Genomic DNA, 25,601 nt, shown 5'->3' on the forward strand with positions numbered 1-25,601 from the left:
TATATGTGAAGACTGAGAACAAACTCCATAGCCAAAAGGAGAGAAGAAGCTACATCAAAGACTGTAGGAAGTGTAGAGATAGGGTTTAGGGGAGAAATAGATTACAGGTTCTCTGGAGGGAAGGGAGCTCTGGTCTCAGAGAAGTGCAAGAGAATGAGGAGCACACAACAGAATGCATAAGGAGAATGTTTCTCCAAAGTCATTGGACTGGAAAATGAGAGGGATTGAATTTTCATATGTTCTTACAAGCAGCAGGAGTTAAAGCATAGAGTTTTAAAGATCAGTGGTTGGGATAAGGTACAACCACCTGGTTGTTATAGAGGCCAGAGGGTACTCTACTGTTCCTAGAGAGAAGGCAAGCAAACAACCCAGGAGTAGACAGCATAGAAAGAGTGATCTGAGCAATGTCTGGGGGCACACAGTGGAGATATTATTCACTCTTCTTGTAGCACATCTCTGAGAGGTAGTGTTCATGAAAATGCCTCTCTGGGAACAAAGGAGCTGGCCTGTGCCATTTCCCTCCACTGCACCTTAGCATGACACAAAGTCAACTGTGGGAAGCAGTGCAGCACCAACACTGGCTGCTTAACTTGCATACACCAGGCCTGGCATCCCTGCACTCTCTTGGGAATGCCCCTCAGTCTAGCTTGCCTCAGCCCCAGTGTAGCAGCCCCTCATCCTGAAGACCAGCACCACACCATGTCTCCTTTCTTTTTCTTTTTTAAATAAATGTTTATTTATTTATGATAGTCACACACACACACACAGAGAGAGAGAGAGAGAGAGAGAGAGAGGCAGAGACACAGGCAGAGGGAGAAGCAGGCTCCATGCACCGGGAGCCCGACGTGGGATTCAATCCTGGGTCTCCAGGATCGCGCCCTGGGCCAAAGGCAGGCACCAAACCGCTGCACCACCCAGGGATCCCCCATGTCTCCTTTCAAGAGAGTTCCGCAGGGCCTCAGTTCTGGTGCAGATGGTATCACATCCCATTTTAAAGTAGACTGTCACACACCTAGTTAAAACTAGCCACATTCAGGTCAGAGACCAAACACGGCTCATAGCAGTGAAGGAGAGCCACCACAGATGACTGGCCCAAAGGGATAGAGCAGCTAAAACACAACAGAAGAGCACACAAGCACACAGAAGAGACACACACTGAAGCACCCAGCACAGGGCACTACATTACCTCTTCTTCATAAGGTCATTACTTGTAGAAGCAAGAGACATAACTGACTTTTCTAACACAGAGAAGATGGCAGAGGCAAGACAAAGTGACAGAGGAATTCACCCCAAATAAAACAATAATATAAGGCCATGGCCAGAGATCTAAGCGAAACAGATATAAGTAAAATGCCTGTTGGAAAATTTAGAGGTGGGCGGAGGGTTGGGGTGACTGGGTGATGGGCACTGAGGGGGGCACTTGGCGGGATGAGCACTGGGTGTTATGCTATATGTTGGCAAATTGAACTCCAACAAAATACATATATATATATATATATATATATATATATATATATATATATATCAAAAATAAATGAATTATACTAGATAGAAAAGGTAAAAAAAAGGAAAAAAAATTTAGAGCAATCATCATAAGAATACTCACTGAGCTGGGGAAAAATAATAGAAGAAATTAGTGAGACACTTACCACAGAGATAGAAGAATTAAAAAAAAAAACCAAAAAGGAAGAATGGAGACTGGAAACATCTTTGAGGCAGTGAACAGCAGCCTGGAAGAAGCACAGGAATGAACTAATGACATAGAAGACAAAGTATAGGAAAGTATTATTAAGATGAACAAAAGTATTGAGGAGTTATGGAATGCAAGAATAGGCTTAGACAAATCTGTGACTCCATAAAATGTAATAATATTCATATTATAGGAGTCACAGAGGACAAAGAAGAGAGAAATGAAGGCAGAAAATGTATCTGAAAAAAGACTAGATGAGGGGCGCCTGCGTGTCTCAGTCAGTTAAGTGTCCAATTCTTGGTTTTGGCTCAGATCATGCTCCTCCTACAGTTGTTATATCAAGCCCCACATCAGGCTCTATATCAAGCATGAAGTCTGCTTCAGTCTCTTTCCCTCCCTGCTACTCTTCTCTCCACTTGCTTGTGCACTCTCTCTCTAAAGTAAATAAAATCTTTTAAAAAATAATTTTAAAAAGACTAGCTGAAAACTTTCCTGATCTGGGGAAGGAAACAGATACACAGATCCAGGAGGCTCAGAGAACTCCCACCCAAATCAATAAAAGCAGGCCAATATCAAGACATATTGTAAAACATAATGATAAAGAAATAATCTTAAATGTAGCAACATAAAGGAAGGCCATAACTCACAAGGGAAAACCCACAACACTATCTGTAGATTTCTCAACAGAATCTTAGCAAACCAGAAGGGAATGACATGATATATTGAAAGTACATATTGGAGGGGCACCTGGATGGCTCAGTTGGTGAAGCACATGAATCTTGATCCTTTGGTCATGAGTTTGAGCCCCACATGGAATGCAGAGATTACTTAAATACTTAAATAAACAAATAAAACTAAAAAATAAACTAAAGAATGGGAAAAAAATCTGCAGCCAAGAATAATCTATCCAGAAAGGCTTTAATTATCCTGAACAATAATTCAGGAAAAGGGAGAGATAAAGAGCATTCCACACAAACAAAAATTAAAGTTAGTGACCACTAAACAAGCCCTGCAAGAAATATTAAAGGAGATATTTTTTTAGTGCAAAGGAGAGCAAAAGTGATAAACACAAGAAATGTCAGTGAAGATCATCAGAAACAACAACAAAAATAGTAATAAAATTGTATTAAGTACATTTCTAGGGATCCCTGGGTGGCGCAGTGGTTTGGCGCCTGCCTTTGGCCCAGGGCGCGATCCTGGAGACCCGGGATCGAATCCCACGTCGGGCTCCTGGTGCATGGAGCCTGCTTCTCCCTCTGCCTGTGTCTCTGCCTCTCTCTATCTCTCTCTGTGACTATCATAAATAAATAAAAATTTAAAAAAAATTTAAAAAAAAATAAAAAAAAAGTACATTTCTATCAATAATTAATTTGAATGTAAATTGATCAAACACTACAATCAAAAGACATAGCATGTCAGTATGTTTTTTTCATAAAACAAGACCTATATATTCTGCCTACAAGAGAATCATTTTGGACCTAAAGACACCTGCAGATAGAAAGTGAGAGGATAGAGAAACATTTATCATGCAAATAGATGTCAAAAGAAAACTGAGTGGCAATATATGTATCAGACAAACTAGACTTTAAAACAAAAATGTAGTAAGGGACAAAGAAGGGCACTATATAATCACAAAGGTGACAATCCAATAAAAAGATCTAACAATTTTGAATATTTATGTAATCAAAATGGGAACACCAATATTTTTAAAAATAATGAAAAACACAAAGCAACTAATCAATAATAATAGAATAATAGAATAATAGTAGAGGACTTTATTATCGCACTTACATCAATGGACAGATCATCTAAATGAAAAGGCAACAAGAAAACAATGGCTTTAAATGACACACTGAGCCAGATGGAGTTAACAGATGTATTCAGTACATTCCATCCTAAAATAGCAGAATACATATTCTTTTCAAGTGCACTTGGGACATTCTCCAGAATAGAACACATGTTAGGTAAGCAAAGAGGCTGGAACAAATAAAAAAATATCGAAGTCATGCCATGCAACTTTTCTTTTTTTTTCTTTTTTCTCTTTATTTATTTTTTATTGGTGTTCAATCTGCCAACATATAGAATAACACGCAGTGCTCATCCCATCAAGTGCCCCCCTCAGTGCCGGTCACCCAGGCACCCCCAACCCCCGCCCACCTCTCCTTCCACCATCCCTAGTTCGTTTCCCAGAGTTAGGAGTCTTTCATGTTCTATCTCCCTTTCTGAATATTTTTTATATTCCCCAAATGAATGAGACCATATAATGTTTGTCCTTCTCTGATTGACTTATTTCACTCAACATAATACCCTCCAGTTCCATCCACGTCAAAGCAAATGGTGGGTATTTGTCGTTTCTAATGGCTGAGTAATATTCCATCGTATACATAGACCACATCTTCTTTATCCATTCTTCTTTTGATGGACACCGAGGCTCCTTCCACAGTTTGGCTATTGTGGACATTGCTGCTAGAAACCTCCGGGTGCAGGTGTCCCGGCGTTTCATTGCATCTGAATCTTTGGGGTAAATACCCAACAGTGCAATTGCTGGGTCATAGGGCAGGTCTATTTTTAACTCTGAGGAACCTCCACACAGTTTTCCAGAGTGGCTATACCAGTTCACATTCCCACCAACAGTGCAGGAGGGTTCCCCTTTCTCCACATCCTCTCCAACATTTGTTGTTTCCTGCCTTGTTAATTTTCCCCATTCTCACTGGTGTGGGGTGATATCTCATTGTGGTTTGATTTGTATTTCCCTGATGGCAAGTGATGTGGAGCATTTTCTCATGTGCCTGTTGGCCGTATCTATGTCTTCCTCTGTGAGATTTCGGTTCGTCTTTTGCCCATTTCATGATTGGATTGTTTGTTTCTTTGCTGTTGAGTTTAATAAGTTCTTTATAGATCTCGGATACTAGCCTTTTATCTGATAGGTCATTTGCAAATATCTTCTCCCATTCTTTAGGTTGTCTTTGAGTTTTGTTGACTGTTTCTTTTGCTGTGCAAAAGCTTCTTATCTCAATGAAGTCCCAATAGTTCATTTTTGCTTTTCTTTCTCTTGCCTTCATTGATGTATCTTGCAAGAAGTTACTGTGGCCAAGTCAAAAACGATGTTGCCTGTGATCTCCTCTAGGATTTTGATGGAATCTTGTCTCACATTTAGATCTTTCATCCATTTTGAGTTTCTTTTTTTGTATGGGGCAAGAGAGTGGTCTAGTTTCAGTCTTCTGCATGTGGATGTCCAATTTTCCCAGCACCATTTATTGAAGAGGCTGTCTTTCTTCCAATGGATAGTCTTCCCTCCTTTATTGAATATTAGTTGACCATAAAGTTGAGGGTCCACTTCTGGATTCTCTATTCTGTTCCATTGATCTATGTGTCTGTTTTTGCCATGCAACTTTTCTGATCACAATGCTATGGAACCAGAATTCAACCATCAGAAAAAAAATGTGGAATGACCACAGATACATGAAGGTTAAACAATATGCTACTAAGCAATGAATGGATCAACCAGGAAATCAAAGAGGGAATTAAAAATAAACACATGGAAACAAATGAAAATGAAAACATGATGTTCCAAAACCTTTAGGATGCAGCAAAAACAGTCCTAAGAGGGAAGTGTATAGCAAAACAAGTCTACCTCAAGAAACAGGAAAAATCTCAAGTAAACAAACTAACCTTATACCTAATGACACTAGGAAGAGAATAACAAATGAAGCCTGAAGTCAGCAGAAGGAAGCAAATAATAAAGTTCAGAACAAAAATAAATGTTACGGAAATGAAAGAATTTCAAACCTATGAAAGGAACCAGGAGCTGGCTGGCTCTTTGAAGAAATTAATAAAATTGATAAACCTCAAGCCACCCTTATCAAATATATGAGAAAATATTCAAATGAAATCATGAATGAGAGAGGAGAAATAACCAATACCACATGAATTAAACAATTATGAAGGAATATTATGAAAAACTATATGCCAAAAAATTGGACAACTTGCAAGAATGAATAAATTCCTTGAAACATATAAAGTACCAAAACTGAAACAGGAAGAAATAGAACTTTTTTTTTCGGAAAAGGATATTGTTTTTATTCAAGTAACTGCAAATAGGAAACCAGATGGGGGACCCCAGGATGGGACAAATAATGAGTACCTCCTCCCCAGCAGAACAGGGGGAGAAGGTGGCCCCTACACCCTCGACGGTCAATACAGGCCCCCCCTCACTCTGCTGCAACACCCTAGGGACCCACCTTCCCTGGGACTGGGGTGGTAGGTAACTCAGCCTGCTCTGCCCTGGGGCCCTTCCCCTAAGATTCTTGGAGGAGGGGACATGGGCAGGACAAGAGGAGGCAATGAGGATGAACATTTGGCGCTGGTTGCAGCAGCAATGACAGATGTCTAAGAATGGAAACATTGAACAAAAACAACACAACTGTCCAGAGGTAGTTTGTGAACAGAGGAAAAAATGGAACCAGAACCTTGGGGGATGGGGAGGAGCAGAAGGGTGAGAGTGGGCAAGGCTAGCTCCTTGTTATCAGTGTCCCATGTGAGGAAAGCGGATACTGAAGCCGAGGCGGAAGCACATGGGGTTAGGCAGGGTCTCTAGCCCACCTCAGGTGGCTGTCACAGGGAACGTGGACCTCCTGAGCCTCACCAGGATAAAGGGGGGGGGATGCATTTCCCTCACTGCAATAGATTCCAGGGAGGAAGGTGAGCTGGAGCCTGTTTAGAGGGTAGGGGGTATTAAACCCCTCCTGCCTTCCTTCCTGTGCCCAAAGGGGGCTGTCTGACCCAGAGCAGAGACCAGGCAAGGTGGGAAGGAAGAGAAGTGGGTGTGAGCCACACCTAGTGAAACGCAGGTCAGTCGGGGGGTATCTTGGGGCCGAGCGCCCTTCCCCACTGGCCATACCTGCTGCTGCCAGTGCTGTGGAGTGGGGCAGATCAGAATGAGATGGGCTCTTGGGCCCCTTTTAAGGCCAGGGGAGCCCTCCCAGGACCCTTAGTGGGAAGCCAGAGGAAGAATGGGGAAGTGGAAGGGACTGAAATAGAACTCTTAAACAGACTGATAACCAGAAAAACAATTAAGTCAATGATGATGTCAGAAGATTTAGGGGACCCTAAGCTTGTTTTGTCTCTTGTGTTTGAGCTGTGTTGATAGGTATTGAATCATTCTGAACACCTAAAACATTAATCAGAGTGCTGAGAGAAAAAAAAAGCTGCAAGTATACAAGTAGAAAAGTGACCACCTTTTGAAAGGTAGGAGTTGTGGAGGGTTGAATTGGGGGTGATATAGCTGTGGATATGATACCAGGGAGACAGCCTGCAAATGGATACTACTGTAAAGTATTGTAAGCAGCAGAACACAAAATATGAACTTTTAGATGTCTTTGACAGTGGGGGAGGTGCCTGGCTTAAAGGTGCTCAGGTGGTGGAGTGGGGCAGAAATTCAGGTGTGACATCATAGTCTGAAGATCACCTGAGTTTAAAGAAGAACAAAGGGTACCAACATGCTGCACTGTTCCTAGGCATAGAAGTGTGGAAGATGGCTGAGAATAGCAGGTCTTGGTGCCAGCTGTCTGCTCTGTTTTGCCATAAACTGAGAACCACTGCGTGGTCATGTAACTGATTTCCTGGGCCAACAAATGGCAAAAGTGTGACAACAGTCTCCCTTGGCAGGAATGGTGTAGCTACAGGCTGTGAGAAGCCCCTAAAATTCAGAGTTTTGAAACTCAGCCCTGTGCTTGAGATAAAAATGCTTAGACATAGGGTGAACATAGGATTTTGAGGGGGAACTGGAGACACAGTGATAGTTTGCTCTTCTATAAAGGCTCACTGAAGAGTTAGGGTGTGAACTTTCAGCTCTGGGGCTAGAAGGTGGGGCACTGCCCCACCCATCAGCACTGAAAACCTTCAGGGAGCAAAACAAGGGCACCTAGGGAAGCTGGAGCTGCTTAAACCAAGCCCTGCCCCACTGTGTCCTGAAGGCACATTTCTACTAGAGTAAGTCCATTTGAGAATCAGCAGAACAGGACCCCCCCATAAGACCAGCACAAACAACTTTCCAACCCTAAATTTACTTATCATAGAATGCTGCAAGCCTCAGCTCTTGGAGAAAATAGGATCTAGATTCCTTTTTACTTTTATTCCTTATTTTTTATTATAATTTTTTTCAATTCCTTTCTTAAATTTTTATTACTAAATTTTCTTAATTTTATTTGTTTTTTAAGATTTTATTTACTTATTCATGAGAGACAGAGAGGGAGAGAGGCAGAGACACAGGCAGAGAGAGAAGCAGGCTCCCTGCAGGAAGCCTGATGTATGACTCAATCCCAGGACCCCAGGATCACAACCTGAGCCAAAAGCAGACATTTAACCACTGAGCTACACAGATGCCCCTTCAATTTTTATTTGTATATCAATTTTATATATTTTTAATATTTGTTTACTTTCATTTTATTTTATTTTTAAAATTTATTTTAGGGGGAATGATTTTTTTTAGATTTTATTTATGTATTTTAGAGAGGGAAGGAGAGGAAGAGAGTCTTAATCAGACTCCACACTGAGCATGGATCCTAATGTGAGGCTTGATCTCAGGATTCTGAAATCATGACCTGAGTTGAAACCAACAGTAGAACACTTAACTGACTATGCCACCCAGGCACCTCAGGATGAAGATATTTTTAACAAGCAAAAAAAACACACCCAAGATCCAGTTTTGGCAGATTGTTTTTTTTCTTTATTTTTTGTTTTGCTTTGTTTTGTTTTTATTTCTTCTTTTTGCTTTTTTGAAAAAATGATGAGACAGAAATTCACTCCAAAAGAAAAAATGAGGGACTCAATCAGTAAAGATACAAGTAGGATCTAGATACAAGATATGAACTAGAATCGAAAACAACGCTTATAAGAATACTAGCTGTGCTTGAAAAAAGCATAGAAGACACTAAAGAATCCCTTACTGCAGAGTAAAAGAACTAAGATCTAATCAGGAAAAAAATTAAAAATGCAATCCCAAATGAAGGCCATAAAAACATGTACAAAGCAGAAGAACAAATCAGTGGTATAGAGGAGAAAATTATGGCAAATAATGGCATAGGCAGTCATCTGAGGGAAGTGTATTGCAATACAGGCCTACCTCAAGCAGCAAGAAAAGTCTCAAATACACAACCTAACCTTATACCTAAAATATATAGAAAAGAAACAACAAATAAAGCCTAAAGCCAGTAGAAGGGAAATAATAAATATTAGAGCAGAAATTAATAATATAGAGACAAGAAACACAGTACAACAGATTAATAAAACTAAGAGCTGGTTCTTCAAATGAATTAATGAAATTGATAACCACCTAACCAGTCTTATCAGAAGGAAAAGAGAAAAGACTAAAATAGATAAAACTATAAACGAAAAGAAGAGGGAGAAAATGGTAATGCACAATGAAGGTAGACATAGAGAACTCAGTAACTTCTTAAAACATAAAAGCATTCATATCATAGGAGTCCCAGAAGAGGAAGAGAGAGATAAAGAGATAGAAGTTTTATTTGAACAAATTATAGCTGAAAAATCCCCTAATCTGAAGAAGGACACAGACATTTAAATCTAAGAAACACAGAGAACTCCCATTAAATTCAACAAAAGCCAAGCATCATCAAGGCATATAATAGTGAAATTCACAAAATACACAGAAAAGGAAAGAATCCTGAGAGCATAAAGGGAAAAAATTCCTTACATACAAGGAAAGATAAGCCAGGTATGCAGCAGATCTGTCCACAGAAGTTTGGCAGGCCAGAAAAAAGTCAGGAAATAGTCAATATGTGTAATGGAAAATATATGCAGCCAGGAATTATTTATCCAGCAAGACTGTCATTCAGAAAAGGAGAGAGAGAGAGTTTCCCAGAAAAAAACAAAACGTAAAGGAGTTCATTACCAGTAAACTATGCCTGCAAGAAATTGTAAGGGGTAATTTGAGTACCAAAGACCAAAAGTATTAAAAACTAGAAAAGACCAGAGAACATCACCAAAAACACTAACTCTACAGGTAACACAATGGCACTAAATTCATATCTTTCAATAATCACTCTAAATGTAAATGGATTAAATGCTCCATACGAAAGACATAGTGTATCAGAATGGATTTAAAAAATAGATCCATCTATATGCTGCCTAAAAGATACTCATTTTAGACCTAAAGACACTTGTAGATTGGATGTAAGGGAATGGAGATCTATCTATCATGCTAATGGATGTCAAGAGAAAGCTGAAATAGCTATACTTATAGCAGACAAACTATATTTTAAAACAGAGTGGAAAAAGAGGTGAAGGGCATTATATCATAATCAAGAGGTCTATTCATCAAGAAGATCTAACAGTTGTAAATATGCCCCAAACTTGGGGATGCCCAAATATATAAATTAATTAATAATGAACATAAACTAATTGATAATAAATTTTTTTTAATTTTTATTTATTTATGATAGTCACAGAGAGAGAGAGAGGCAGAGACACAGGCAGAGGGAGAAGCAGGCTCCATGCACCGGGAGCCCGACGTGGGATTCGATCCCGGGTCTCCAGGATCGGGCCCTGGGCCAAAGGCAGGCGCCAAACCGCTGCACCACCCAGGGATCCCAAACTAATTGATAATAATACAATAATAGTAAGGCATTTAATATTCCACTTACATCAATGGGTAGATCATCTGAGTAGAAAATCAACAAGAAATCAATGGCTTTGAATGACACACAAAACACTCTCCAGAATAGATCACATACTGGGCCACAAATCAGTCCTCAACTAGTAAAAAAATGATGATCATTCCATGAATATTTCAGACCATAACGCTATGAAACCTGAAGTCAACCACAAGAAAGCATTTGGAAAGACAAAAATTCATGGAGGGTAAAGAACATCCTACTAAATAATTAATGGGATGACCAGGAACATAAAGAAGAGATAAAAAAGATACATAGAAGCAAATTTAAATGAAAGTGCAACAATCCAAAACTTTGGGATGAAGTCAAGGCAGTCATCTGAGGGAAGTGTATTGCAATACAGGCCTACCTCAAGCAGCAAGAAAAGTCTCAAATACACAACCTAACCTTATACCTAAAATATATAGAAAAGAAACAACAAATAAAGCCTAAAGCCAGTAGAAGGGAAATAATAAATATTAGAGCAGAAATTAATAATATAGAGACAAGAAACACAGTACAACAGATTAATAAAACTAAGAGCTGGTTCTTCAAATGAATTAATGAAATTGATAACCACCTAACCAGTCTTATCAGAAGGAAAAGAGAAAAGACTAAAATAGATAAAACTATAAACGAAAAGAGATCACACACAACATCACAGAGATACAAGCAATTCTAGGAAAATGCCATGAAAATTATATGACAACAAAAGGTGCAACCCTGAAGAAATGCCCAAATTTCTAGAGACTTGCAAAATACCAAAACTGAAAAAGGAAGAAATAGAAAATTTGAGCAGACCCATAACCAGCAAAGAAGTTCAATTATTAATAAAAAAAAAATCTCCCAACAAATAAAAGGCCTTGGCCTCATGGCTTTCCTGGGGAATTCTATGAGACGTGTTAAGAAGTGTTAATATCTATTCTTTGTGAATGGTTCCAAAAAATACAAAAGGAAGGAAAACTTCTAAACTCATTCTTCAAAGAGAACATTAAATTGATTCCCAAACCAGACAAAGACTCCATGAAAATGAGAATTATAGAACAATATCTCTGATGAGCATGGATGCAAACATTCTCAATAAGAATCTAGCAAATCAAATCAGCAGTACATTAAAAGAGTTATTCAAGTGGGATTGAATAATTTAATCCCAATCAAGTGGGATTTATTCTGTGCTGCAGGAGTGATTGAATATCTGCAAGTCAATATGAAACACCAAATTACATCTTATTTTTAAATTTCTTTCATTTATTTAAATTCAATTTGCCAACATATATTAATTACAGCACCCAGTGCTCATCCCATCAAGTGCCCATCACTCAGTCATCGCATCCGTCCACTCTTCTCCCCTTCCACAACCCTTTGTTTGTTTCCCAGAGTTAGGAGTCTTTCATGGTTTGTCTCCCTCTCTAATTTCCCCCCCTCTGCTTTCCTCCTTTCCCTTAAAGCCCCTTTCACTATGAAACACCATATTAATGAAAGGAGAAGAACCATATGTTCTTGTCAATAAGTGCAGAAAAATAATTTGACAAAATACAGTATCCATTCCTGACAAAAACCCTCAAGAAAGTAGGGATTGAAGAAACACACTTCAACATCATCAAGGCCATATGTGAAAGACCCACAGCTAATATCATTCTCAATGGGGAAAAATTGAGGGCCTTTCCCCTATGTTCAGGAACAAGACAAGGATGTCCATTCCCACCATTACTACTTACCATAATACTTGCAGTATTAGCCTCAGAAATTAGACAACAACAAAAAAATGAAAGTCATCCAAATCTGCAAGGCAGAAGTCAAACTTTCATTATTTACAAATGACATGATTCTCTATTCAGAAAACCCAAAAGACTCCACAAAAATTTGCTGGAATTCATACATGAATTCAGCAGAGTCACAGGATAGAAAATCAATGTGCAGAAATCAGTTGCATCTCTATACACCAATAATGAAGCAGCAGAAAGAGAAATTAGCATTTTTGTCATAAAAATTATTACAGTTCGAGACTTCAAGTTATATTACCAAGCTGCCGCAATCAAAACGGTATGTGACATTTAAAAATGGCATATATATATTTCATATACCATACACAAAAATAAATTTCTTTTTTTAAATAATGAATTTATTTTTTATTGGTGTTCAATTTGCCAACATACAGAATAACACCCAGTGCTCATCCCGTCAAGTGCCCCCCTTAGTGCCCATCACCCATTCACCCCCACCCCCCATCCTCCTCCCCTTCCACCACCCCTAGTTCATTTCCCAGAGTTAGGAGTCTTTATGTTGTCTCCCTTTCTGATATTTCCTACCCATTTCTTCTCCCTTCCTTTCTATTCCCTTTCAAAATGGATTGAAGACCTATATGTGAGACCTCAAATGTTAAAATCCTAGAGGAGTACACAGGCGTGTACTGTCAAATAAAGGCTCACACCTCTTTGACATTGGCCATTAGCTACATCTTTCTCGACATGTCTCTCAAGTCAAGGGAAACAAAAGAAAAAATAAACTATTGGAAATTTATCAAAATAAAAAGCTTCTACACAGCAAAGGAAACAATCAACAAAAGTAAAAGGCAACCTATGAAATGAGAGAAGATATTTGCAAAAGACAAATCTGATAAAGGGATAGTATCCAAAATATATAAAATATATAAAGAACTTATAAAACACCCCAAAAATGAACAAACCAGTTAATAAATAGGCAGAAGATATGGAGAGACATTTTTCCAAAGAAGATATCCACATAGCCTTCAGATACATGAAAAGATGCTCAACATCACTCATCATCAGGGAAATACAAATCAAAACTACAATTAGACCACACCAGTCAGAATGGCTCAAATTAACAACACAAGAAACAACAGGTGTTGGTGAGGATGCAGAGAAAGGGGAACTCTTTTACACTTTAGTGGGAATGCAAACTGGTGCAGCCACTCTGAAAAACAGTATGGAGTTTCCTCAAAAGTTAAAAATACAAGTATCCTATGATTCAGCAATTGCAGTACTAGATTTTTATCCAAAATATGTAAAAATACTAATTCAAAAAGATGCATGCACCCCAATGTTTATAACAGTTTAATCTACAATAGCAAAACTATGGTAACTACCCAAGTGTACATTGATCAATGCATGTACAAAGAAGATGTAAGATATATATCTATAGGTAGAGATATAGATATATATCTTAAATATTTTTAAAATAAATTAAATTATTAAACAATTATATATACATATATATACATACATATACACATATGTGCAATGGAATAATGGAATATTAATCAGCCATGAAAAAGTGGAATATTGCCATTTGGAATGATGTGGATGGAGTTTGAGAGTATTAGGATGAGTAAAATTAATTAGATAAAAACAAATACCATATGATCTCACTTACATTTTGAATTTAAGAAACAGAACAAAGGAGCAAAGTGAAAAAAGAGTGAGAAGCCAACTAAGATGTAGAGAACTATAGAGTACAAACGGTTGATTATTGGAGGGAGATGGGTGAGGGAATAGGTTACATAGGTGATGATGATTAAGGAGTGAATTTATTATAATGAGTATTGGGTGTTATATATAAATTTTGTATTACTATATTGTACACTTAAAACTATTATACTATATGTTAACTACCTGTAATTAAAAACTTTAGAAAATTTCTTCATATTTGAGACTGATACTGCTAACCATATTAAAGCAATCACACAGATAGAATGCAAATGCTTGGGCAGCCCAGGTGGCTCAGCGGTTTAGCGCCACCTTCAGCTTGGGGCGTGATCCTGGAGACCCGGGATCGGGTCCCACGTCGGGCTCCCTGCATGGAGCCTGATTCTCCCTCTGCCTGTGTCTCTGCCTCTCTGTCTCTGTGTCTCTCATGAGTGAATAAATGGAATCTTTAAAAAAAGAATGCAAATGCTTCTTTCATAGCCCTATGGATTATGAAAGATTAAGGAAATAGTATTTGCAACACACATTAAGATGATCGAAGAAACTAACTACAGAAGCATAATATTTAGACCTATCACCCTCATACATGCAACATAATCAATATATAAATGATGGGGTAAAAGAAGATACCTATTTATCTAGGGATTATTTATCACATTTACTGTGTTGGTATAGACTTCTGTATCCAAAGTCTGTGGCCACTTCTGTACTCCCTACTTTTCCTTTCCTATGTTTCTTCCACTACCTCCTCAATAATATAATTGCAGGCTTTATGGATCTTAAAGTACGTTATCTCCATCGATGAGTGGAGTGGCTGCTTGTTTTAGGTTTCATAGGAACAACAAAGGCCACCAATGGAGAATTTGTGTCTAAAATCATTATGAATAGTGATTTCAGAAAATGGGGAGTCTATGGGTTAAAATAGAAAAAAACTCAATTTCTCTTATAAATAAATGGTTTATGAATGTGGAAGCCATTAATTTGCTAATTTACATGTTAAAATTCTAATCAGATCCTACAAAAGAGATTTAGGTATATTAGATTAAAAGGCTCTAGACAATGAGCAATAAGAAGTCAACTGTCACAAAAGTTTGCATTCCAACACTTTCCACTCCATGGAAAAGTAGATATCAGATATTTTCTATGAATGCAACTCTGTTGAAGAGGCAACAGAAGTTAAATATATGGGCAATGACCTCCTGGGGATTGCAGCCTGATGGGAGGCACAGAGAGATAACTTGCATCTACTATTGTATTCGACAAGGAAAACTACCTTGTGAGTCAGGAATGTTATTCTCATTTCACAGGGAACTCATGTTCAGAGAACTTAGGCATCTTGCCCAAAGTCACACAGCTAGTATGTGGCAAGATCAGGATTCAAACTCATTTTTTAGATTTTGATTGTAAAATATGTGTATTTATTTATACAACACACAGAGTAAGATAAACAAAAAATAAGATTTTAGTAGTAAAATGTATAGAATATACTTTAAGTACAATAGGAATTCAGATAAAAGTATTATGAATTAAAATTTTATCTGAATCAGTCTGTTTTCCTCATGAAGGATATGGTTCCTACATTGGGCTTGTAGATTGTCTAATTAGATTTTCAAAAGGAATGAATAAGTCTGTCTCTGAATCTGTTTCTTCATTTGAAAAACAGATATAGTGTTATCTACTTCTCTACTGTATCATTGCTATGGTTGAGTAAGATGGCATATGTAAAAGCATTTAGTAAATTACAAAGCAATAAAGGACTGGTTGGGCTTTTGAAAGGATCAACATGCCTTTGGCTAAAGATTTACTACATCCATCCTTGGAAGAGACAAAGAGAAAAACAGAAAGAAATGGCTAGCTCAAAGCCCAGATTCTTATTTTATGGATGTAAAATGTCCAGGTTGTTACAAGATTATCATGGTTTTCAGTCATGATCAAACAGTGGTTCTTTGTAAAGGCTGTTCAACAATGTTGTGCCAAGCAACAGGAGGAAAGGTCAGACTCACAGGATGTTCATTTAGAAGAAAGCAACACTAATGATCCACACAGCCTCCTGAATTTGTGTTATGTGGCAGAAAGCCTTATCAGTTCAATAATTCCAGTTAATCCAGCAAGATGATATAATTATCTTTAATTTTGTAAGGTATACAACAGTGATCTCATATATTTGGTGTCAGTTTTTCAATAAAGTTTAATTTATGGGCAAAAAATCATTAAACCATGTAAACTGTTATTAATATTTACTAAAGTATGAAAATGTGAGTGCATGTGATTAGTCATTTATCTCCCAAATCCTGTTAATTTTAAACAATAGTGCCACATATTTTTTCATTAATCTTATAAATTGATTTGTATTCATCTTTTCTTTTACTTTAAATTTTTTTTCATAATGTTGGTTGAAATAAAATTGTTATATTTGTTTTGATGCAAATGCTCCCTTATTCTTCTAATTACCATATTCCAAAAATATGGTAACTGGAAGATTAGAAGGCAATTTGCTTAGTTCTGCTTATTGTTTCTGAATTATGCTCCTAAAAGTAGGGTCCAGGTTCTTTACATTCCTAAATTTTAAAAATGCTTATTTCTTGGAGAAGATGTAACCCAAAGTACAGAAAAGGAGAGAAGAGCCATAAATTTATCTTTTGGTTCAGTTATTCTGGATGTGAATCTCTACCTAGATGCTACTTTATCTCAGGGTAGGCCATGCCACTAATTTGAATCAGGTTGGACTTTATAGTAGGTAATTATTTCAAGGAAGTCCTCAGTCTATGTGGCTTAATTCCAAGGGTAATATTAGTTATTTTTCTATAACTCTAAACATACTTTCCAAGGAAACAACAATATTATAATGATACTTAACCAAACATTAAAAGTAATCATCTTGAGATGAGGAAACATAGATGACATTTTTTCTTTATATGCTTCTCTGTTTTCCAATTTTTGTACAGTAAACATCATTATGTGTATAATTCTTAAAAATAATTTATTGAGGTGAAATTCAGTTAGTGATAATCACTTTAAAGTTGAATAATTAATTGTCATTTAGTACACTCACAATGTTGTGCAACCAACCTCTATCTAGTTGGAAAACATTCTCATCCCTCCAAGGTAAAACCCCTTACTCATTAAGCAGATTCTCTGCCCTTAGCCTGTGGCAACTACCAATCTATGTTCTGTCCCTGTGGATTTATATATACTGATTACTTCATGTATAACTTGAATATTTCATGTATGTTGAATTATACAATATATCTGACTTATTTCACTTAGCATAATGTTTTGAGATTCATCCACATTGTAGCATGTATGTACCGGCACTTCATTTCTTTTAATGGCTGAATAATATTAATTTCTTTATCCATTCATCCCGTGATGAATATTTTGGCTGTTATCAACTTTTGGCTATTGAGAATAATACTGCAACAAACATTTGTTACATGCACTTCTTTGAGTACATGTTTTCAGGTCTTTTGTATCATATACATAGGACTAGAAATGGGAGGTCATACAATAATTGTATGTTTAATTATTTAAAGAACTTCCAAACTTTCCCACAGTAAGGGAATCATTTTGCATTTTCACCAGTAAAGTATGAGGGTTACAATTTTTCCATATTCTCAGCAACCCTTATGATTTTCATTTTATAGAGTGTAGTTTTATCTTAAATTTTTAAAATGTTTAATTCCAGTTAGTTAATATACAGTGTTAATTAGCTTCAAGTGTACAGTATAGTAATTCAACATTTCCATATATAACTCTGTGCTCATCAGGACAAATGCACTCCTTAATCCCTATCATCTATTTAACTCATTCTCTCACTCCCTCTCCCCTCTGGTAATCATCAGTTTTTCTTTACAATTAAGAATCTGTTTCTTGATTTGTCTCCACTCTCTTATTTTTCCCTTTGCTTCTTGTTTTGTTTCTTAAATCCACATATGAGTGAACTCATATGGTATATGCCTTTTTCAGGCTTATTTCCCTTAGCACCATACCCTCTAGGTCCATCCATATTGTTGCAAATGGAAATATTTCACTCATTCTAAGGCTGATTAACATCTCAGTGTGTGTGTGTGTGTGTGTGTGTGTGTGTGTGTGTATGTGTGACATCTTCTTTATTCATCTATCAGTGGATACTTGAGCTGCTCCCATACTTAGCTATTATAAATAATTCTGCAATAAACATGGCTGTGCATATCCCTTCAAATTAGTGTTTTGGTTTACCATTGTGTAAATGGCCAGTAGTGGAATTACTGGATCAAATGGTTCTATCTAAATTTTTTTAGGAATATCATACTAATTTCCACAGTGTCTGCACCAATTTCCATTCCCACCAACAGCACATGGGGATTTCTTTTTCTCTGCATCCTAATTAACACATGTTATTTCTTGTCTTTTTTATTTTAGCCATTCTGACATGTAAAGTGATATATCATTGTAGTTTTAATTTGCATTTCCCTGGTGGTGAGTGATATTGAACATCATTCCCAGTATCTGTTCACCATCTGCATGTCTTCTTTGGAAAAAATCCTCTATCCGTTTTTTAAATATTTTATTTATTTAAATTCAATTAGCCAACATATAGTACATAAATTTCAAATGTAGATTTCAATAATTTATCAGTTGCGTATAACACCCAGTGCTCACTTCTACACATTTTTTAATTGAATTATTTGTTTTCTTAGGTTTCAGTTGTAATACTTTTAAAAATATATTTTTGGTTTTAACTCCTTATCAAGTATAACATTTAGAAATATTTTCTTCTATTTAGTAGGTTACCTCTTTGTTTTATTGGTGGTTTCACTCTTGTGCAAAAGCATTTTATTTTGGTGCAGTTAATAGTTTAGTTTGGTGCAGTTAAATTAATAGTTTCATTTTGCTTTCATTTCCCTTGTCAGAAGAGAAATTTCTAGAAAAATGTTCTTATGACCAATGTCACAGAAATTACTGTCTATGTTTCCTTCTAGGAATTTTATGGCTTCATATCTCACATTTAGGTCTTTATTCCATTCTGAATTTATTTTTGTGCATGATGTAACAAAGTGGTCCACTTCCTTTCATTTGCATATAGCTGTCCAGTTTTCCCAAGGCCATTTGATGAAGAGACTGCTTTTTTCCCATTGTACACACTTGCTTCCTTTGTTGTACATTAATTGACCATGTGTGAGATTATTTCTGGACACTCGGTTGCATTGATCTATGTGTCTATCTTTGTGTTAATAACCATACTGTTTTGATTCATATAGCTTTGTAGTATATGTTTAAATCTGGGTTTGTGATACATCCAGGTTTGTTCTTTGTTTTCAAGAGTTGTTTGGCTACTAGGGGTATTTTATGGTTTCATACACATTTTCAGACTATTTGTTTTCATTCTGTGAAAAATGCCATTGGTATTTTGAAGGGGTTGCATTATATCTGAAGATTGTTTTGGGTAGTATGGACTTTTTAACAATATTAATTCTTCCAATTCATGAGCATAGATCTTTCCATTTGTTCATGTCATCTTCAGTTTTTTCATCAATATCATATAGTTTTCCAAATACATGTTTTTCACCTCCTCGGTTAAGTTTATTCCTAGATATTTTATTCTTCTTGCAAGTATAAATGGCACTGTTTCTTAATTTGTCTTTTTGCTACTTTATTATTACTGTATAAAAATGCAATGGGATTCTGTACATTGATTTTATGTCCTGCAAACTTACTGAATTCTTGTATCAGTTCTTGTAGTTGCTTTGGTGGAGTCTTCAAGGTTTTCTATAGGTAGTATCATGTCATCTATAGATAATGAAAGTTTTGTTCCCTCCTTAATAATTTGGAGGCTTATTATTCCTTTTACTTGTCTGATTGCTGTGGGTAAGACTTCCACTATTATGTTGAGTAAAAGTGACGAGAATGGACTTCTTTTCTTATTCTTGATCCAAGGAAAATCTCTGTTTTTAATGACTGAGTATGCTATTAGTTGTGGGGGTCCTTTTCTTTGTAAGTTATTTATTTATTTTTAAATTTAAATTCAATTAGCCAACATAGTGTACATAATTAAGATGTAGATTTCAATAATTCATCAGTTACATAGAACACCAGTGCTCACCACAACATCTGCCCTCCTTAATGCACATCATGCAATTACCCCATTCTCCCACCCACCTAAATTCGAGTAAACCTGTTTGTTTCCTATAGTTAAGAGCCTCATATGCTTTTGCTCCCTTCCTTATTACTTCCCATTCAGTTGTCCCACCCCTCCCCTCTGTGCTGTATCATATATTCCACATGAGTGAAGCCAGATGATAATTGTCTTCTCTCATTGACTTATTTCACTCAGCATAATACCATCCAGTTCCATCCATGCCAATGCAAATAGTAAGTATTCATCCTTTCTGATGTCTGAGTAATATTCCATTGTAGATATAGATATATAGATATAGATATTATTTTATCCTTTTTTAGTTTAAACTCACATATAGTATAACACACAGTGCTCATCCCATCAAGTGCCCTCCTTAGTGCCAGTCACCCCGTCACCACTTCCACACACAACCTCTTCCCTTTCCTCAATCCTTTGTTTGTTTCCCAGAGTTAAGAGTCTCTCATGGTTTGTCTTCCTCCCTAATTTTTCCCCACTCAGGTTCCCTGCTTTCCTTTATAGCACCTTACACTATTTCTTACAGTACACGTACAAGTGAAAACATTGATGATTGTCCTTCTCTGATTGACTTATTTCACTCAGTATAATACCCTTTAGTTTGATTCATGTTGAATCCAATGGTGAGTATTCATCCATTCTGGTAGCTAAGTAATATTCCATTTACCACATCTTTGTAATCAATTCATCTGGCAAAGGACATCTTGACATCTTCTACAGTTTGGTAATTGTGGACAATGTTGCTATGAATATTGGGGTGCAGATGTCCCATCATTTTATTACATCTGTATCTTTGGGGTAAATACCCAGGAGTGCAATTGCTGAGTCATAGGGTAGATCTACTTTTAACTCTTTGAGGAACCTCCACACAATTTTCCAGAGTGGCTTTGCCAGTTTGCATTACAACCAACAGTAAAGGAGGGTTCTGCTTTCTCCACATCGGTCCAACATTTCTTGTTTCCTGTCTTGTTATTTTTCACCATTCTCAATGGTGTGAGGTGGTATCTCATTGTGGATTTGATTTGTATTTTCCCTTTTTTTGTTTTTTTTAAATTTTCTTTATAATAAATTTATTTTTTATTGGTGTTCAATTTACCAACATACAGAATAACACCCAGTGCTCATCCCGTCAAGTGCCCCACTCAGTGCCCATCACCCATTCACCCCCACCCCCCGCCCTCCTCCCCTTCCACCACCCCTAGTTTGTTTCCCAGACTTAGGAGTCTTTATGTTCTTTCTCCCTTTCTGATATTTCCCACACATTTCTTCTCCCTTCCCTTCTATTCCCTTTCACTATTATTTATATTCCCAAAATGAATGAGAATACACAATGTTTGTCCTTCTCCGATTGACTTACTTCACTCACCATAATACCCTCCAGTTCCATACACATTGAAGCAAATGGTGGGTATTTGTCGTTTCTAATGGCTGAGTAATATTCCACTGTGTACATCAACCACATCGCCTTTATCCATTCAGCTTTTGATGGACCCCGAGGCTCCTTCCACAGTTTGGCTATTGTGGACATTGCTGCTAGAAACATTGGGGTGCAGGTGTCCCAGCGTTTCATTGCATCTGTAACTTTGGGGTAAATCCCCAACAATTCAATTTCTGGGTCGTAGGGCAGGTCTATTTTTAACTCTTTGAGGAACGTCCACACAGTTTTCCAGAGTGGCTGCACCAGTTCACATTCCCACCAACAGTGAAAGAGGTTTCCCTTTTCTCCGCACCCTCTCCAACATTTGTGGTTTCCTGCCTTGTTAATTTCCCACATTCTCACTGGTGTGAGGTGGTATCTCATTGTGCTTTTTTTTTTTTTTTTGTATTTCCCTGATGGCAAGTGATGCAGAGCATTTTCTCATGTGCATGTTGGCCATGTCCATGTCCTCCTCTGTGAGATTTCTCTTCATGTCTTTTGCCCATTTCATGATTGGATTGTTTGTTTCTTTGCTGTTGAGTTTAATAAGTTCTTTATAGATCTTGGAAACTAGCCCTTTATCTGACACGTCATTTGCAAATATCTTCTCCCATTCTGTAGGGTGTCTTTTAGTTTTGTTGACTGTATCCTTTGCTGTGCAAAAGCTTCTTATCTTGATGAAGTCATCAATAGTTCATTTTTGCTTTTGTTTCTTTTGCATTCGTGGATGTATCTTGCAAGAAATTAATGTGGCCAAGTTCAAAAAGGGTGTTGCCTGTGTTCTCCTCTAGGATTTTGATGGAATCTTGTCTCACATTAAGTTCTTTCATCCATTTTGAGTTTATCTTTGTGTATGGTGAAAGAGAGTGTTCTAGTTTCATTCTTCTGCATGTGGATGTCCAATTTTCCCAGCACCATTTATTGAAGAGACTGTCTTTCTTCCAATGGATAGTCTTTCCTCCTTTATTGAATATTAGTTGACCATAAAGTTGAGGGTCCACTTCGGGGTTCTCTATTCTGTTCCATTGATCTATGTGTCTGTTTTTGTGCCAGTACCACACTGTCTTGATGACCACAGCTTTATAGTACAACCTGAAATCTGGCATTGTGATGCCCCCAGCTATGGTTTTCCTTTTAAAAATTCCCCTGGCTATTCGGGGTCTTTTCTGATTCCACACAAATCTTAAAATAATTTGTTCTAACGCTCTGAAGAAAGTCCATGGTATTTTGATAGGGATTGCATTAAACATGTAAATTTCCCTGGGTAACATTGATATTTTCACATTATTAATTCTGCCAATCCATGAGCATGGAATATTTTTCCATCTCTTTGTGTCTTCTTCAATTTATTTCAGAAGTGTTCTATAGTTTTTAGGGCATAGATCCTTTACCTCTTTGGTTAGGTTTATTCCTAGGTATCATATGCTTTTGGGTGGAATTGTAAATGGGATTGACTCCTTAATTTCTCTTTCTACAGTCTCATTGTTAGTGGATAGAAATGCCACTTATTTCTGGGCATTGATTTTGTATCCTGCCACACTGCTCAATTGCTGTATGAGTTCTAGCAATCTTGGGGTGGAGGCTTTGGGTTTTCTATGTAGAGTATCATGTCATCGGCAAAGAGGGAGAGTTTGACTTCTTTGCCAATTTGAACACCTTTAATGTGTTTTTGTTGTGTGATTGCTGAGGCTAGGACTTCCAGTACTATGTTGAATAGCAGTGGTGAGAGTGGACATCCCTGTCTTGTTCCTGATCTTAGGGGAAAGGTTCCCAGTGCTTCCCCATTGAGCATGATATTTGCTGTGGGCTTTTCGTTGATGGCTTTGAAGATGTTGAGGAATGTTCCTTCTATCCCTACACTCTGAAGAGTTTTGATCAGGAATGGATGCTGTATTTTGTCAAATGCTTTCTCTGCATCTAATGAGAGGATCATATGGTTCTTGGTTTTTCTCTTGCTGATATGATGAATCACATTGATGGTTTTACGAGTGTTGAACCAGCCTTGTGTCCCAGGGATAAATCCTGCTTGGTCATGGTGAATAATTTTCTGAATGTACTGTTGGATCCTATTGGCTAGTATCTTGTTGAGAATTTTTGCATCCATGTTCATCAGGGATATTGGTCTGTAATTCTCCTTTTTGGTGGGGTCTTTGTCTGGTTTTGGAATTAAGGTGATGCTGGCCTCATAGAACGAGTTTGGAAGTATTCCATATCTTTCTATCTTTCCAAACAGCTTTAGTAGAATAGGTACGGCTTCTTCTTTAAACGTTTGGTAGAATTCCCCTGGGAAGCCATCTGGCCCTGGACTTTTGCGTCTTGGGATGTTTTGATGACTGCTTCGATTTCCTCCCTGGTTATTGGCCTGTTCAGACTTTCTTTTTCTTCCTGATCCAGTTTCGGTAGTTTGTGGTTTTCCAGAAATGCGTCCATTTCTTCTAGATTGCCTAATTTATTGCCATATTGCTGCTCATAATAGGTTTTTAAAATCGTTTGTATTTCCTTGATGTTGGTATTGATCTGTCCTTTCTCATTCATGATTTTATTAATTTGAGTCTTCTCTCTCTTCTTTTTAAAGGCAGGCTAGTGGTTTATCGATCTTATTAATTCTTTCAAAGAACCAACTCCTAGTTTTTTTGATCTGTTCCACAGATCTTCTGGTCTCTATTTCATTGAGTTCTGCTCAAATCTTTATTAATTCTCTTCCTCTGCTGGGTGTACCATCTATTTGCTATTTTTTTTCCATCTCCTTTAGGTTCAATGTTAGCTTTTGTACTTGAGTTATTTCCAGTTTTGTTTTGTTTTTTTTTTTAATTAATTTTTATTGGTGTTCAATTTACCAACATACAGAAAAACACCCAGTGCTCACCCCATCTAGTGTCCACCTCAGTGCCCGTCACCCATTCCCCTCCAACACCCGCCCTCCTCCCCTTCCACCACCCCTAGTTCGTTTCCCCGAGTTAGGAGTCTTTATGTTCTGTCTCCTTTCCTGATATTTCCCACCATTTCTTTTCCCTTCCTTTATATTCCCTTTCACTATTATTCATATTCCCCAAATGAATGAGAACATACACTGTTTGTCCTTCTCCGATTGACTTATTTCACTCAGCATAATACCCTCCAGTTCCATCCACGTTGAAGCAAATGGTGGGTATTTGTCGTTTCTAATTGCTGAGTAATATTCCATTGTATACATAAACCACATCTTCTTTATCCATTCATCTTTCGATGGACACCGAGGCTCCTTCCACAGTTTGGCTATTGTGGCCATTGCTGATAGAAACATCGGAGTGCAGGTGTCCCGACGTTTCATTGCATCTGAATCTTTGGGGTAAATCCCCAACAGTGCAATTGCTGGGTCGTAGGGCAGGTCTATTTTTAACTCTTTGAGGAACCTCCACACAGTTTTCCAGAGTGGCTGCACCAGTTCACATTCCCACCAACAGTGTAAAAGGGTTCCCTTTTCTCCGCATCCTCTCCAACATTTGTTGTTTCCTGCCTTGTTAATTTTCCCCATTCTCACTGGTGTGAGATGGTATCTCATTGTGGTTTTGATTTGTATTTCCCTGATGGCAAGTGATGCAGAGCATTTTCTCATGTGCATGTTGGCCATGTCCATGTCTTCCTCTGTGAGATTTCTGTTCATGTCTTTTGCCCATTTCATGATTGGATTGTTTGTTTCTTTGCTGTTGAGTTTAATAAGTTCTTTATAGATCTTGGAAACTAGCCCTTTATCTGATATGTCATTTGCAAATATCTTCTCCCATTCTGTAGGTTGTCTTTTAGTTTTGTTGACTGTATCCTTTGCTGTGCAAAAGCTTCTTATCTTTATGAATTCCCAATAGTTCATTTTTGCTTTTGTTTCTTTTGCCTTTGTGGATGTATCTTGCAAGAAGTTACTGTGGCCGAGTTCAAAGAGGGTGTTGCCTGTGTTCTCTTCTATGATTTTGATGGACTCTTGTCTCACATTTAGATCTCTCATCCATTTTGAGTTTATCTCTGTGTATGGTGCAAGAGAGTGGTCCAGTTTCATTCTTCTGCATGTGGATGTCCAATTTTCCCAGCACCATTTATTGAAGAGACTGTCTTTCTTCCAATGGATAGTCTTTCCTCCTTTATTGAATATTAGATGACCATACATTTCAGGGTCCACTTCTGGGTTCTCTATTCTGTTCCATTGATCTATGTGTCTGTTTTTGTGCCATTACCACACTGACTTGATGACCACAGCTTTGTAGTACAACCT

General features: G+C 37.4%; 1 protein-coding gene and 1 pseudogene across 7 annotated transcripts in view; both read left to right on the plus strand.

Moving 5' to 3' along the window:
* ZC3H12B (zinc finger CCCH-type containing 12B) overlaps positions 1 to 25,601 on the plus strand; it is a 443,182-nt gene that overhangs the window by 278,297 nt on the left and 139,284 nt on the right. The window lies entirely within an intron of this gene.
* Positions 15,592 to 15,909, plus strand: LOC112911209 (small ribosomal subunit protein eS27-like; annotated as a pseudogene).

The sequence above is a fragment of the Vulpes vulpes genome, chromosome X (genome assembly GCF_048418805.1).
Source record: "Vulpes vulpes isolate BD-2025 chromosome X, VulVul3, whole genome shotgun sequence".
NCBI classification, from domain to species: Eukaryota; Metazoa; Chordata; class Mammalia; order Carnivora; family Canidae; genus Vulpes; species Vulpes vulpes.